Genomic DNA, 16,350 nt, shown 5'->3' on the forward strand with positions numbered 1-16,350 from the left:
AGCCTCGAACACAGAATCTGGGACTGCCCCTTTTTTATCAAGAGGGGCCTCCATCTGACCGCTGCAACTCTGGAAGACCGTGCTGCGCTGCTCGCACCGTGGGCTACAGTTAGCTGCCGTCCACCTGGACCAACGTCTGTCGGCCTGCGTCTGAGGACCGGAGCTCCTTCATCCGATGGTCTAAATAAAGAAGTTCTACTCTCTCTCTCTCTCTCGAGTTCAGTAGAATGTTATTAACTTGCGCCTGTGACCTAATTTCCCCTATGTTTCTTCCCTGATAAGATCACTTCTTGTCTCTAAGCTACATCATTATGGTAAGCGTAGAATTATAATAATACATTATAACGTACATTAATATAACTTGCATCCCACCCACCATACTCAAAAGGAAAGGCTCCGAAATCGCTGCGCATGAGCGATTTTCTGTCACTGCATGGCTGCTACGGCTGGGAGTTGAACCTAAAATTGCCTTCTGTTGACCTATAGAACACAATTTCCGTCGATGCTTAGAAAAATTTTTTTCCAATTCAAAAAGGTTACTGCGCACTGTTATCCTTCCTTGCTAAAAATCTGATGTAAAACTAGTCTCACGTTTTTTATTACGCCCCCCTTTTTTTTTTCAAGAGCCAACAACACGCGCTGTGAGCACATGTCAAAAATTCAACCAACAAGCATGGGCGGGGCTGTAGCAAAATTCACATGCGTTGGCATTACACATTCCTAAATTTGCAGCATAGTTCTCTGATTATGGCAAGAGGTTAAATTATTCTGATCAGACGCTACATGTATAAGCACGAATTTTCTTGACATCGGCAGTCATTGTGCTCTTAATCGTCAGAACGTCAGCGACAATCCTGCTCCGTTTCACGTGGCGCGTAACGAATACACAGTCGTAATATTGCAGTAGCTCTGCTCATCAACAACTCAGTGCGAGTACACCTCTGTTAATACGCTGCCTATATAAATGTGTGAACGGTAAATGTAGATCCGTTACGCTTAGCAATACGTTGCGTAGTGTATGTAAAGGGTGTATCTACATGAAGGCTTCTGTCGCAGTGCTGGTCCTACGCTGATCCCCGCCGTAAGGGAATTTAATAGTTCACAGCATGCTCTATGCAGCTGAGGCCTTTTATATAAGGCTGATTTCTTATCAGTTTTGGATAAAGAAAATCTTTTAAACCAGTGACATGAAGGTGAGGCGAAGGTTGCTGGCGCGCCACCCCAAGAATATGACGGGCCACAGAATATTCTGCTCAGAGCTTTGTTCAGAACTATTCTAGAAGTGTTTCTCACATGATAGTGCATCCCTCGTTTCGCCACCTCGCTGTAAGAAGCTCTGAGTACTGAATTTTATTCATTATTTTGATCTAGAATGATGCGACCTGAGTGTCATCCCGGCCCAGCATTTCGCTCATGTAAGAGTAAATTCATTGATAGGAATGGGAAGGCGAAATATGCCACACATCCCCGTGGACAACTGAACAGCGCAGCCACAGACGAAGAGAGTATACACCCAGCCCATCCCTCACCACAGCGCAAGCAGCACACTGTCGAAGCTTGCAGACTCGAGCTGCCCCACAATCTACACTTCTGCATGTCCAATACCCAGACCAATTCTCATCATGCAGACTTTGCGGCACATACTGCACATCCTTCTTATATGCTCCACCTTTCCTTATCCCCCATCGCCAAACATCGCCGAGTCTTACTGGGAGTCTCTTATGACCAGAACTTCAAACCAAGACCAGCGCAGGATCATCTCAAATGTTATGAGGAGGTTTGCACTCCAAGGATATTCTTTTGCCTTGTAAGGGTGTCTCATGTGTTATAAGGGAGCGCCCAAGTTGCATGCTGGGGACTTCGTCCCCACTATTTGCACATATGGCAATAAATGCTTCTACCACCACCACCAGAGGAAATTGAACCGCGCGTAAGGGAAGAGATGAATTTCGGAGTCAAAGAAGAAAGAAAGAAAGAGGGGCCATAGTGGAGGGATCGGGAATAATTTCGACCATCTGAGGATCTTTAACATGGAGTGATATCGAACAGCACACGGACGTCTTTTCGTTTCTCCTCCATCTAAACGCGGCCGCCGCGGTCGGGTACGTATCCGGGTAACAATAATAACTGCTTGACAAAAAACAAAAAGCGTCGTATCTATCACACTTCTTCCGTGGGCACTTAAACCGTGTCTATGTGAGGGAAGGATGGAAAGTGGCAGTGAAAGTGGAAACAAAGAGGTGCCGTAGTAGAGGGACACAGAGTTATTTCGACCCCCTGTGGAAGTTTAAAGTGCACTGACACTGGGAGGAGGGGGTGGCTTATTGCACGTGCCGTCATTGCACTCGCCGCAGCTTCGGTGGCTTACGTCGGCTGTGCGATAAGCATCTTTTTCTTTGACTCTTTCCTCCCAAAGCTTTCAATTCTCCTCTGCCTGCACGAGGCAGCGGTGGTGGCTCAGCCTTCAGGCCCATGCATTTTCTTTTCCTTCTTCCTACAGTCGCAATAACTGCAAATGGCATGGCACAGCACACGGATGCCTCAACGTTTCGCCTCCGAACTACTGTATATGTACCATAATGTAGATATTTCTCTTTATTTTTACCTACCCAGTCCTTTCTCCCTATCGCTCATCTCTGATTTCCCCCACCGCTCCCTCACTATCCCTTTATTTCCGCCGCCCCAGTTCAGGTGATTCAGATAGTTAGCAGATACGGGGCTCGCAAACATCTTTTGGATATAGTATAAAAATAACCACATACTACTAGATATGTGCATGGACAGGACATGTAGTGCAAAGAGAGGATGACCAATGGTCGCATAGGGTAACAAATTGTATTCCAATGGAAGGAAAGCGTAGCAGGGGGTGGCAGAAAGTTAGGTGGGCGGGTGAGGTTAAGTTCGCAGGGGTCAAGTGGACGCAGCTAGCACAGGTCGGGATGAATTGGAAGAATATTGGAAAAGCCTTCGCCCTGCAGTGGGTATAGTCAAGCTGATGATGATGATGACTAGAAACGAAACGCAGCCGCCGGATATCAGGTTCGAACTCGGGTACTCCGGTACATAAAGGAAAAGTTAATAGCGCAACAAAAGGACCCTCACAAATAGGCACAAATAGACACATGGGACAGGCGCTGACTCCTACTTCTTTCTCGAAACACCACCCCGCACCTCCACCAATTGTATGGGTGTGTTTATTCAGATGGATATAGCCGCTCAGGAGGAACTCGCAGCAGAGCGTCAGGCGCGGCGAATCAGCAAGGCAGCGAGCAACTTCTTCGTCCTCGAGCGCGCCAGCACGCGATGCATGGCAGTGGCTATGAAGACGAAGATTACCACACTACAATACAAACTTCTTCAACATCCAGATGCTCCCACAAAATCAGCAACATATGCATCCTACCTAACAACATTTAACAGTCGACCTTCACAACTATACAGCAAGAGAGATGATTCACTAATACCTTTTGAACCAAGTCTTTTTATATACAAGGCTTCTAGCCGCTCACGGGCAAGATTATCGCTGTTCCTGCCTAAAATCTTAATTTCTTTGAAGTTCGGTTCACATTTTGTCTTGAAATCGCACGCTTTGCAATGAACAGGTAGATGTAAATTCTGAGTGTTTTTTTTTTTTTTTTTTTTTTTTTTAGAGAGCGCTTATGTTTTTGTTGCGCTATTAACCTTTCCTATGACATGCACCAACTAGCCCAGCAATCAGTTTTAATTGACTCCAGTACAGGATTCGATAATCTTAACCACTGCGTCATTGCAGCGGGGCAGCTGGTTACTCCCAAAATTTACTCCACCAAAGATCTCCTCGATAGTGCCACCTCACCACGAACATCCGAGTGCCGTCCCTGCTTATGACGACGAAAGCCTTACATGACTGCGATCAGAAAGTGGGCGCAAAGTTGTCTGCACGTTGGCGTCGTTCAGTGAACAGTTAGGAGAAAAGAAGTGATTTTATGAGGTAGAGGATGAAAAAATATCTCTCAATCCTAAATTTGGTCGATTTGAAGCGATTAGTTAATAAATTAAAAACAAAAATATTAAACGTCCAAATAGCCACAGACGTCGATATAGCGCGGGGACGTGTAAAATCGGTAGTGAAGTCAGACTAGAGCGACAGCTGTCAAACTTGCGGCAAAAAAGCACAAGCAAGGAGGATTAATGCTTGGAGTATATTCAAAAGTGATTAATTAACATGGTTTATTCAAGAAACAATAATACAGAATTTGGCGGAAAACGTAAAAAAAAAAAAATTAGAGAACGTCTCTTGAGACTCTCCTTCCTCTCCACTCATTTGCCTCTCATCGTTTGCCTTTTATCGGCAATCGTTACAGTGCTACATATAATTGGTTTGCAAGAAAGGAAAGACTAATGTCGACGTTCAAGGGATGTAAGATCACGCCCACCGGAAGTGGACGTGTTTCTGACTTAAAGCCAAATAAATGCATGATAGTGATCAGAAGTGTGCAACGAGTCAAACTTCCGAGAGCACTGTATACTCGGCGTTGCTGTGTTGTCCGCGAGATGTGTCAGCGAGATTCCGGACATTGCGTCTCTCCTTTCCTGTAAACCAATCATAGAACGTCGGTGAACTTTGATGCATTCAGAGTAAGCAAGCAAATCAAGCAAGCAAAGCCAAGCAAAGAAATCAAAGCAAAGCAAACAAAGCAAAGCAAACAAATTAAGGAAAAACAAAGCAAAGCAAAGAAGAACAAAGCAAAGCAAAGAAGAAAAAAGCGAAGCAAAGAAGAAAAAAGCAATGCGAAGAAGAACAAAGCAATGCGAAGAAGAACAAAGCAATGCGAAGAAGAACAAAGCAAAGCAAGCAAGCGGCGGCGCAGGCTGGCAGCCGGGCAGGCGGCAAGGCAGCAGCAGCATATCCGATATAGATCGGTGAAATAAAAGCAGTGTGTAACAGATCAACAACTTGCAATTAATCAGATTCAAACACTATACAATGAGTGACAGCCGTTCTCAGATAAACACGTGGCGAAAAATGTGGTTGAAAGCCTGTGCGTATCTGTCTGAACATTACGATATTGCCAGTTGCTACAGGCGCTGTCCTGCAGGCAATGGAGAGCGACTATTAAGTTACAAAGGAGGAATACGGGATAATCACCATCTACGGATCAGTGCCTGCGAAGCAAAGATAAGAGGTTCAGGGCGGCCCCATAAATCGAACCCTAACTGTTATTTCTCCACTACTATATAAAAATGAACATTCGTTAGTCTCTCCAACAAGGACAACTTCAAAGCGCATTACGAAAGCATGGGAGTGTACGACGATGATATTAAAATTAACAAAGACAGGGCAAGACCTAGCTTCAACAGAATCGACAGAGCAGGGAAAGTCTGGTTTCTTAGCCACGGAAAACTCCAAAGCTCAATAAGAAACCATGGGAACGTACAACGGCCTTAAACTTCATGAAGACAGGGCAAGATATGACACCTCCAAACACCTTCGGAACTTGGGATTCACTGAAAAGGAACGCATTTCGGCTTCGTAAACGGCCGCTTTCCGTCTCACCAACCATAACCTCAAAACTTCTAATGCAAAAGCCTCTAGCTCACCTACCTAACGTATTTTTGACACACTGAAAGGGCGCCTGAAGTGCGGCACTGCTCTGAGTCGTCTAGCAAAAATTTCCGACCGCCTGCCTGAAGGAACGCAAAGCGAGCACATCTTCATGGATGGCGGAGATCCGCCAGGCGGCGTGCCTGGGAAAGATGGCGGAACACCGAGCTCCGGAATCTACCGTCTTTATGCCAAATGATCGACCCTGGGACCTCAATCACCCAGTTCACATTATTCGGCAAGTAGTCAGGTTCAGTCTGACTCATGTGCCGAATTTGATCCTTTTTTGCTAAGAACCGACCATCTGTAGGTTCTGATGATGCCCAAGGCTCGCTAAGCCAATTGCCACGGACCTCGATTGTGTTACCAAGGCAACGGTACACGGTTGGTGGTGGTAGAAATATTTATTGCTAATATTACAGAGTATGGGGCGTAGCCTCCTACATGCATTTGCGAGCCCCCTCAATGTACGTAGGGCCCTCTTACAAAGCAAAGGAAAGCACTTGGTGGACTATCCTAGCGAGAGCGCTAGTATGACCTTGCGCTGGTCCTGATAGGAGGTACTGGTGAGTAGGTTCTCCCAGTAATCTAGGGCAACATCTGATGAATGAGGATGTGGGAATGAGGGGCAGGTGAGTAGTGTGTGTATAATGTCACCAGGTTTGCCACAGGGCTTGCATGAAGAAAACTGATCAGGAAAGTGGGCGTGGAGAAGGATGGGGTATGGAGATGTGCGCGTTTGTAGCTTGCGCCAATGGGCAGCTTGTTTTATGGTGAGATTCGGGGCAGGGGGTGTGTAAGTCCTCCTATTTTCGCGGTAGTAAAGCATGTCACGAAAGGACAGCAGGCACTCCCCGGCATCTGGAAGGACGTTTCTCCCCAGCCTGGAAAGTGAGACCTCGGTCCAGGAAGTGAGCCTCCTCATTACCGAGAAGGCCCGCATGTGCGGATGTCTAAATAAGGGTGACCGATTGTGTTGTCAAAAACACAAAAGGCGGTGGGTGTTGGGGGACACTAAATCATTGGCAAATGTAAGGATAGCCGTTTTAGAGTACAAGACTATTTTTGTGGCGGGTGTGGATGTCATGGCTAGCGCAATGGCTGCCTCCTTCGCCCTTGTTTTAGAATCGGTGAGAATTGGGCAAGCAGAGATAAGTTTTGCATGATTATTTTTAATTGCTCGTACCTCACGATGGCTGCTTGCATAAGTGGCCGAATCTACATATGCTACATTCGGGTCCTTCTCCATAATATCTGTATAAGGCTTGCGCCCTGGCTGTTCTGTGTTTTCCTTCCCGTTCCGGGTGCATGTTTTTAGGCAGGAGGGTGGAGGGGGGGGGGGGGGGGTACTAAAATTTTGGAGCGAATTGCAGGAGGTGATGGGGGGCCTCCAGATGGGAGTCCTATTGGCCACGGGTTGTCGCCGCCGTCATGTACAACCGATGAATTTCTTGCAGAAGCACGCGTCCGCGCTGCCGAAGTTCACGCTCATGTCTCCGACGCCGCCGAAGCACGTGATCTATTTTTTCCTCGAGAAGTTTGTCATCAGGCATAGTTAAAAGGGAGCGGGGAGTAATAGGAAGCTAGAATTAGGAGTGTAAACAGGTCTCTCTTAAATAATCGCATAAGTTCAGAGTACGAACACGGAGGAATTAAAGACGCGCTCATACCTCCGAAGATGCGGCTGATCGGATTACCCCCAAGAGGAAAGACAAACCAAAGATTCCGGCGACACGTACCTTTCTCAACGTTGAAAACCGTTGTAATCAAAACACCAAATACGCTCAATATCTCTCAGGTTAAACCCTACGAAATTCTTCAACTGTTGCCTCAGCAGCAGACTCGGTGCCACGTGAGCGACAAGCTCTGACTGTGCAAATCATGTACCACCAGAATGCCATCCTTCTGAAGACAATCAACGAATTCATCGCACAAAGGGTAACAGCAGCTACCTCCCTTCTATTCAAACCAAAAATCATAACACCCAAAAATCATGACGGCCCCCGTGGTTTCGTGCCGCGGTGTAATTCACGGAATCGAGGAAGGTCTTTCAGAAACCGAACCTTTAGAAAGCCTTGAATCGTGGCATGCGACGATTCTGTCCGCTAGTATGATGGGAGAGGCTGAGTCAGTGCTAATAACGTTTGAAGGCACCCATATGTACCTCGACAAATTCTGTTCCGCCGCGTCTTGTACAGATGCAAGCCTGAAAGGCCGAATGCTTTGAAGTGCAGCAGGTGCCGTGAATATGGACCTCGGCTGCTGAACTGCCCTCATCCTCTGACCTGCTCAGCCCAGCTCAGCCAACAAGATGAACCACATTGTTGCTACTGCTATTGCTTCCTCTGCGGTGGAACTCACCCTACGTTTGACCAAACCTGCCCTGTGAAGAAACAAGACCGAACGAGCCGCAAAGCTATATGACCGAAGGAAGAGTCTCAAGGAACAACTGGAACCTTCCGACCAAGAACAAAAAAAGCCATGTAATTCCCGGCATCTCACTACAAAGCGACTATCGACTACACAACAAACATTGTCTAGCCACCCTGGGAAAAAGGATACGCAACCCCATCAACCTACAAGTCTCGAGGACTTCCCCCCACTATCATCAGAAAATAAGGAGACTGTAAAGCCCCCTCGAACGAATTTATGGCATCAAGAAGTTCAGGAACAGCCAGCTGCCCCACGTCCGCTTCTCAAGCCAGGTATGCTCCCACCACCGGGTAAGCCGAGCCCGCCACTTCCCATCTCCCCTCCCAAGCCTTTCTCATACACACCTTCCGATTCCACACCAGCTAACACATCTGAGAATTATATGCGCCACATAAATGATCGGAATGATCTGGTATCTTGCATAAGAAATTTCCGCCATTCGCCAAGCATTCGAACTCATGCATACTCTCCTTAGTAATCCCCTGCAGGATGACAAACACATGAAATTCCTTACTCCTCTCAAACGGCTCCTTCCATCTACATCCACTGAAGCAACTGCTGCATCCTCTTCCGTCCCTCCCGAAAAGCGTGCAAACGTATCTTAAGAATGGCTGTGAACAATAACATGATATCAGACAGCAGATACAGGGGCTGGCAAACAATTTTTCCTTTTGTATATAAATAAAATGATGACTACCACCACCACATTGTACAATGGAAGAGCAGAAACATCAGTACCAACCGAACCCTCTTTATTCAATGGCTCCTGACATTACCCTCGCAGCCAGACGTCAATCTATTCAAGAATTGGGTCCTCTTAAAGGTATTCCAGGCTAACGTTGCCCTCATACAGCTCATGACAGTCATTGTGGCGCAGTAGTGAGCACTTATATTCGTCAGGACCTCCGATTTGAGTCCATCGATATCCTCTCTCTTCTTGAACGTCACCTCATTGCAATCATTCATCTCGCCCTTTGTCCATTCTGAATTTCTATAACCCCCTACAGAGTACGCGCTTTTCAAACAGCTCATGCACTTTTCTTCAAGATTGTTTCGAGACTCCGGCTTCTTGATGGGTGGGTACTTTAATACCCCGCACGTTATCTGGTATTACCCAAGCACCTTCCAACCTGGCCGCATACTCAGCGGCACATAAACGGAGTTCAAATAACTGTTTATAACACCCCAAATTTCATTATTCGGGAAGGTTACAGGCACCAACAACCCACCATGCCAGACCTCACAGTGGGCCGCGGACTGCGAGAAGTCACCTGGCAGGTTACAGATGAAAAACGGCTTAGCGACCATTACATTATTCAAATCACTGTCCTTAGCTGTACTGCAAAGAAAGCGCGCGAATTAAAAAACCAGTCACGTGACTAGCGCATTCGTGCACCACGATTACCCTGATTTCAACGGTGGCTTGAGATAAGAATATCAGCTGCAGCTATGGCTCGCAGCGGCAAGCCGATATGTCTGCTGCGGTTTCTTCGCCCTCGTGAGACAGTCGGCACATGTGATGGTGCTAGTTGGAGAGAGCGCGTTGAGCGGGCTGTAGCCATCGCCAACTTAGCCTAACGCTGGAACTGAGCCGTCGAGACACGGTGATTTTGGTTCACTCAATCCACGGTTGAGAGAAGGGCAATCCTGGCACGCGAATGCGATAGTAACGTGATTGTTTTTGTAATTCGCGGGCGGGCTTTTATTTTTATTTATTTATTTTTTGAGCGCGGGAAGAAGATGTATGTGCGACTTTCCCTATCGCAAATAACGAAATGGGGGCTTCTCAAGATGCTCTTCAACTTTTCAAATAACACTTATGGTGTAAAGTCAATAATAAGTAAATTAGAAAAATTAACTAATTATTTCCGAAACAAAACTTTTTTCTGTGGTGCGCAATACGGCTGGCAGATGTATACAACTTATTGCCATTGGCTATCTCAAATATTTATTTTTTAACCTTAGGTCCAAGTTAGCTAGGACACATGGTATTATGTAAAGGTCAGTACAGTTTCATCGTTTTGTGTTCAAGAAAGTGTCTCCGTGTCATCACTACCTGTTCCCACAACAGCGTGAATAGTAAAAGTCCGTTCAGTAGATTTAACAGGTGCAAGACCCAGTCTTCAATACAGTGCGGCTAATCGCTTGTAGTTAATCTTGCAAAATTTCAACAATAGCGAAACTTCCAGCAATCGGCGAGTTTATTTTACGTTATTGCGTATACAGGTCGTTCGGTCGAATAGGCGTCGCCGTAATCCGGAATTTTGAAAAACTGTGTCGGGAGATGATACGCATGTCATTACATAAGAAAACTGTGACGCAACGGTTCTTTATGCAGCGTTCAGGGGGGGTGTCATACCATTTCGCTACACACTTATAGCATCCACCTGCTATTCAAATTGGAGGCTAGTTTGTGACAGGGAGTCACATTCGTCACTAATCCAACGAGAACCACTCACTCTGTCGCAAATACACTCGACCTCGTTCTTACTTCACAGCCCGACTTAGTTTCTAACATCACACACGTGCCAGGAATGAGTGACCACTCTTTACTTTTTTTTCAATTACATTTCGCACAACCCAAACATGTCAAAAGAACAGTAATTATCCGTAATTACAAAAACGCAGACTTTGACACGATTAATAGCGAGTTATGTTCATTTCTTGATATCTTTCTCAAGGGTTTTGACCTACGTACCGTGGAAGCTAACTGGATGATGTTCGTTCAAAAGGTTGCTTACCTAACCGACAAGTACATTCCCATTCGCACTTTAACTCAAAAACCGGACACACCTTGGTACAATAATCACATAAGGCGACTATCAAATAAAAAGAAGCGATTGTACAGGTCAGCCAAGCTTTCATCGAGTGAAGCTCGTTGGAATGCCCATAAATTAGCCTCCAGCGAATACGTGTTGGCGCTAAAGAACGCCAGGAATAAATATCTATGCCACACGCTGCCTTCCATGTTAATTAATGATACTAAAAAATTCTGGCGCGTCATTAACCAAAAAGATAACGACACTATAACCCTCGTTGACAGCTTTGGAAGTGTTATACCCTGTAATCAAACCGCGTCCATTCTTAATGAAACATTCACCCGAAACTTTTCTGTAACCCGTAATGTCTCGTTACCCGCTGTACCTTGTTACGACTACCACGATATGTTTCCAATCACAATAGACCCATGTGGCGTTGAAGCTGTGATTAATTCATTGCGTCTTGCCTCTGCTCCTGGTTGTGACCTGATTACTGTGAAATTTTTGCGCAGCACTGTTGTTTACTCATCCATTGTACTAGCAAAAATTTTTCAACAATCACTTGATACAGGACGCCTGCCCCTTGACTGGAAAGTCTGTAAGGTGATTCCACTCTACAAATCGGGAAACAAGCAGTCTCCTCTCAATTACCGACCTATCTCACTCACCAGTATCCCGTGCAAAATATTAGAACACATCCTACATTCATGTCTTGCAAATTTTCTCGAATCTAACTCATTCTTCTCCAGCTCGCAGCATGGCTTTCGAAAATCTTACTCCTGCGAAACTCAGCTCGCTTCCTTCATACATAAACTAAATCTTATTCTTGATAATCGTTTAATGGCATACTGTATTTTTCTCGACTTTTCCAAGGCTTTCGACAAAGTGTGTCATAAACTGTTACTTTACAAACTACAACTAATGAACATGGATCGCAAGCTTCTTACTTGGATTGAATATTTTCTTACTAACCGTTCACAGTACGTGTAAGCCAATAATCATAACTCTCACTTCAACCCTGTTAATTCCGGCGTTCCACAAGGCTCCGTACTTGGCCCTCTTCTTTTTCTAATTTACATTAACGACTTGCCTTCTTCCGTTTCCTCACATATTCACTTATTCGCTGACGACTGTGTCATTTTTCGAGCAATAACATGCAGTGACGATGTAACCACCCTTCAATCAGACCTGAATGCTATAACTTCTTGGTGCAAAACATGGCTAATGGAACTCAACATCAATAAATGTAAATCCCTTTGCGTATCCAGAACTTGCGACAGTACTCCCACTTATTTTCTAAACCATCTTCCATTAGAATCGGCACACTCTTATAAGTACCTTGGTGTACACATCACTTCCACTCTTACTTGGTCTTTACATATCACACACATAATTAATAACGCTAATCGTATGCTGGGTTACATCCGCCGCAATTTCGCTAGAGCGCCTTCCTCGCTCAAACTTTTGCTGTACAAAATGTTAGTACGTCCAAAGATAGAATACGCCGCACCTATCTGGGACCCTCATCACGAAAATCTAATTCATTCGCTAGAAATGGTCCAACATAACGCTGCCCGTTTCATTCTTTCAAACTATAACAGGAGCGCCAGCATATCTTCAATGAAATCAAGCCTTAATCTGCCACCCTTAGCTACACGTCGTAAAATGTTTCGTATCTGTCTGTTCCATAAAATGTTTCATCATCCGCACTTACGTACTGAACTTATCCCTCCCCCGCATCACGTATCATCAAGACTAGATCACGCCTACAAAGTCGGTGTACCATTTTGCAGAACTAACGCTTTCTTTCAGTCATTTTTACCTCGCACTGCAGCAGAGTGGAATCACCTTCCGGCACCAACAGCAACCATCAAAGATCATCAGCTTTTCAAGGACGCCTTAGCTAACATTGTATGATTAACCACACCTGTAACCTTTCGACAATTGGTCCATTTTGTTTATTTAATTTCTATTTGTGCCTGTAACCACTCCCCTCTCTAATGCCAACGGCCCTGAGGGTACTTGAAATAAATAAATAAATAGAAATAAATAAATAAATGCTGAAGCTTTGTATACTCGCTTTTTGGATTTCTCGCAAGTAGCTGTGAAGCCTCTTTTCCATGGGGAGCTACATGAAGCGATGCATGCTGGGTAATCCGCCATGTTATCGTCGAGTCAGCAGATTCGATTTCCCGGTATCGAACTACTTGCTGGCAGGTCTGGACAGGTCTCGGCTTCCGCTCTGACAGGAAGTAGCGTAATGGTCACATGACCTTTCAAGCTCCCTCCAGCGTTTGCTCTTGCCGCTCTTAGCAGACGATTCCGACCATTAGTCACCACGACTCAGTTCTTTCGCAGTAGCGCCGCGCGCACGCTTATCTTTTGGCGTACGTGTAATGCTAAAGACAGATAACAGAGGCGCGAATCAATCGGTGCTTTTCGCGAACGGAGCGTGACATGTCTGATTGGAAGCGTTTTGCAGACTTCAGTTTGGCAGGGTTTCCTTGCCGTCGCTGCTCGCAGTTTTTCCAAAGGCCTAGCTCACTGCGCTCGAAAGCAGAAGGAATCGTTTGCAAAGGCATTTGCAACAAGCGTTAGCTGCTCCAGCACAAAGCGGTTCGCTTGCGACGCTTTCAGAAACTGCGCGCTGAAAAGATCGCGAAACAAGGTGAAGAACTTCTGGGCAGCACGAAAAATCAATCCGTGCTCGGTACATGTACGCTTCTGTGTGTAGCGAAATTCAAGACTAAAAACGATGACGCAACATTCAAACGTCTTACAGCTGTTTAGAGATAGTGTGTCATTGTTTAGCGCACGATATCGTACGCAGGGACACGAAAAGTACTCGGAATGCGCTCGGGGTGTAACTCAAAATGGCCGCCGGCCCAGGAGCTTTACTGGTGGCCGGGGCTTCTGGGCTGCCCGAGGAAACTCGAACGCCGGACAGCTGTCAGCAAGTAGTCCCGCACAGTCCGGAACTGATAATCGAATGTACCCACTGCAAAGCAGCACCACACTGCAGCACAGCCGCATTCACATGGTCGCGTGAAATTCGCGCAGACGATGCGAGCAATCGGACCGGCCGACTGGGAGTTCTTCACGATTCCAAAAATATGCCGATGCGAGTGCGAGAAGGCAAAGGAGCTCCCTGAGCGACGGCAACGTGTATGGCTCACGCGGGCCAACAAACGCGAGATCGACGTTAGAACTAGAAATCACGAACATCAGCGATGTCGATGGGCAGCTAAGGTTTGTACACTGGTAGCGAAGGCTTCATAGACGTCCATAAGAAGGTTTATACGTTCAAAACATGGCGGCTCATGGGTACTCCACTATGTTAATTCCACCGCCTTTTGAAAATTGGGGGGGGGGGGGGGGGGGGGGGGGGGGGGGGTTACTAAAGTTAGTGACGTTGTATGACGCCAAGGCTACGTTTAACATTCACTTTTCTGTCACTTGCAGTCACTTTCTGGATGCACCCTGCCGTATTTTTAATGCGCAGTCCTTTTGAAGTTCGCCTTGCAGCGCTCGCCAACCTTTGTCATTCTATTGGCCTAGATACCAGCAAAATGTGCAACAAAGTTACCAACGCGCACAAGTAAGGCATACTCACATGCTGATTGGAGCTCACGTGTGAATGTAATGCGGGAAGCAACGTAGTGTGACACCGATGGCATAACGTCCTCGCTGTTTCACGGTGTGTCAATCCTTCACATGCCGCGAGCTGTTTTATAGATGCCAAGCGTTTTGAAAGAAACGAAAGCGTGCCGCAGTGGGCAACAGTACATAGCGCTGTCCGCATGTAGAACGAGAAAACGACGGACTTGCAAAACTGGGAAGCATCCTACCTAGTATGACTATACTCGGGGACAACTTTCTGTGGCAATGTGGTGGAAGCTACGGAGCCGAAACGCACCAGCTCGCTCCGCACAATAATATAGTGCCTCCAGAAATTTCGCAGGTAATGTTCTGGAATGTTATACTATTATAGAACTATTAACCTTATTATTGTATCAGGCTTATACTACAGTACTAGAAAGTACAGCGGGAGTTTAATACGCAGCGTTCATGTTGATGTCTGCGCGGCCTGTCAACAATCCCGCAAAGCGCGAGCAGCGTACGCGGGGCCGGTTGGGATGCGTCTTCTGATTTTATCTGCCTATTTCTGAGCACATTCGTAACGCGCGTCTATTTTTGATAGCGTACGTCGTGCACGGTGCCGAAACCACAGCCGAGGCCAGGCACTCGGAACTACATGGCGTAGTAACACAGTTAAGAAAGCTCCGCCCCCGTAGCTTTGGCTCCATTGCCACAGAAAGTTGTCCCCGAGTATAAGAAGCAACTTAAATGCAAGACGAAAAACTTCGCAACTGACACATTATTAGATAAGCGAGCTAACTTCGTACCATTTCCGGGAGTACTATCGCAGATAGCGTGACGGCAGCGATAAGCAACTGCTTCGTTGCCTCCTTCGCAAGCTGGCTAAATCAGAGGAGTGTCATACCGGGCGCTTACAAATATTGTCCTACAACAGCCCAGCTAGACTGCACAAAATTAGTCCGGGTACTTTCTAACCCGAAGGCACATTTTTATGGAAAGAAAGCAGACCTTTACCATATGGTCTTGCCAATAAAACCAAGCTATACCTCACAAAGAAAAGTCAACGTGGGCGGATTGGTAGGCTGTCCAGCTCCGACCTTGCGGAACAAAGTACCCTGACACTTATTCATAATAATGTACTGTGTTGTGCAATGAACCAGGAAAAATAAAATTGTGATTTTTTATTCTTGTTGCACTGTTTTTAAAACAATCTTTATTGAAAGCCAGTTCCTTGGTAATTATCATTAAAAATTGAAAACTGATGATATCGTAATTATTTTGGTTAATTGCACAGCTGTCAGCAAGGTCTATAATTGCAAAAGCAATTTTCGTTGTGGCTAGGTATACGAGTTATGATTGCTTGCATAGGATATATATATATATATATATATATATATATATATATATATATATATATATATATATATATATATATATATATATATATTTAGTATATATTTGGACAAGTAACAACTTTTTAGTGTCAATGAACTTTTATGATAACAATAAGAAAAGACCGTCTGTAACCATAATCAGCCGGATTATAACCACTGCCGAGCGAAGGCCTCTCTCATTTTCCTCCAATTAACCCGGTCCTGTGCTAGCTGCTTGACCTCTGCAAACTTTTTAACCTCATCCATCCGCCTAATTTTCTGCCGCCCATTGCTACGCTTTCCTTCCCTTGGAATCCAATTGGTTACTCTTAGAGACCATCGGTTATCCTCTCTTCGCCAATACATGTCCTGTCCACGCCTATTCTCGATTTCAACTAGAATGTCAGTAACTCGAGTAATTTCTCTGCCCCAATCTGCATGCTTCCTATTCAGGTTACACCTACCACTTTCCGTTCCATACCCTTCAGCATTGTCCTCAACCCAAGCAGAACCCTTTTACTCAGCCATGTTTCAGCCCCATAGGTGAGTACCGGTACGAAGCAACTGTTACACGCTTTCCTCGAGCGATACCGTTCATCAT

The 16,350-nt window shown here is 45.7% G+C and overlaps 1 long non-coding RNA gene across 1 annotated transcript in view; it reads right to left on the bottom strand.

Moving 5' to 3' along the window:
• Positions 1–14,988, bottom strand: part of LOC146182041 (uncharacterized) — a 63,192-nt gene extending 48,204 nt beyond the window's left edge. The window contains exon 1 of the long non-coding RNA XR_014700044.1: positions 14,390–14,988. This is a non-coding gene — a long non-coding RNA (uncharacterized LOC146182041). The remainder of the gene's footprint in view (positions 1–14,389) is intronic.
• Between the last annotated feature and the right edge of the window lie 1,362 nt (positions 14,989–16,350).

Source organism: Amblyomma maculatum, chromosome 8 (assembly GCF_055883805.1).
Source record: "Amblyomma maculatum isolate TAMU_Amacu chromosome 8, ASM5588380v1, whole genome shotgun sequence".
Classification (NCBI taxonomy): domain Eukaryota; kingdom Metazoa; phylum Arthropoda; class Arachnida; order Ixodida; family Ixodidae; genus Amblyomma; species Amblyomma maculatum.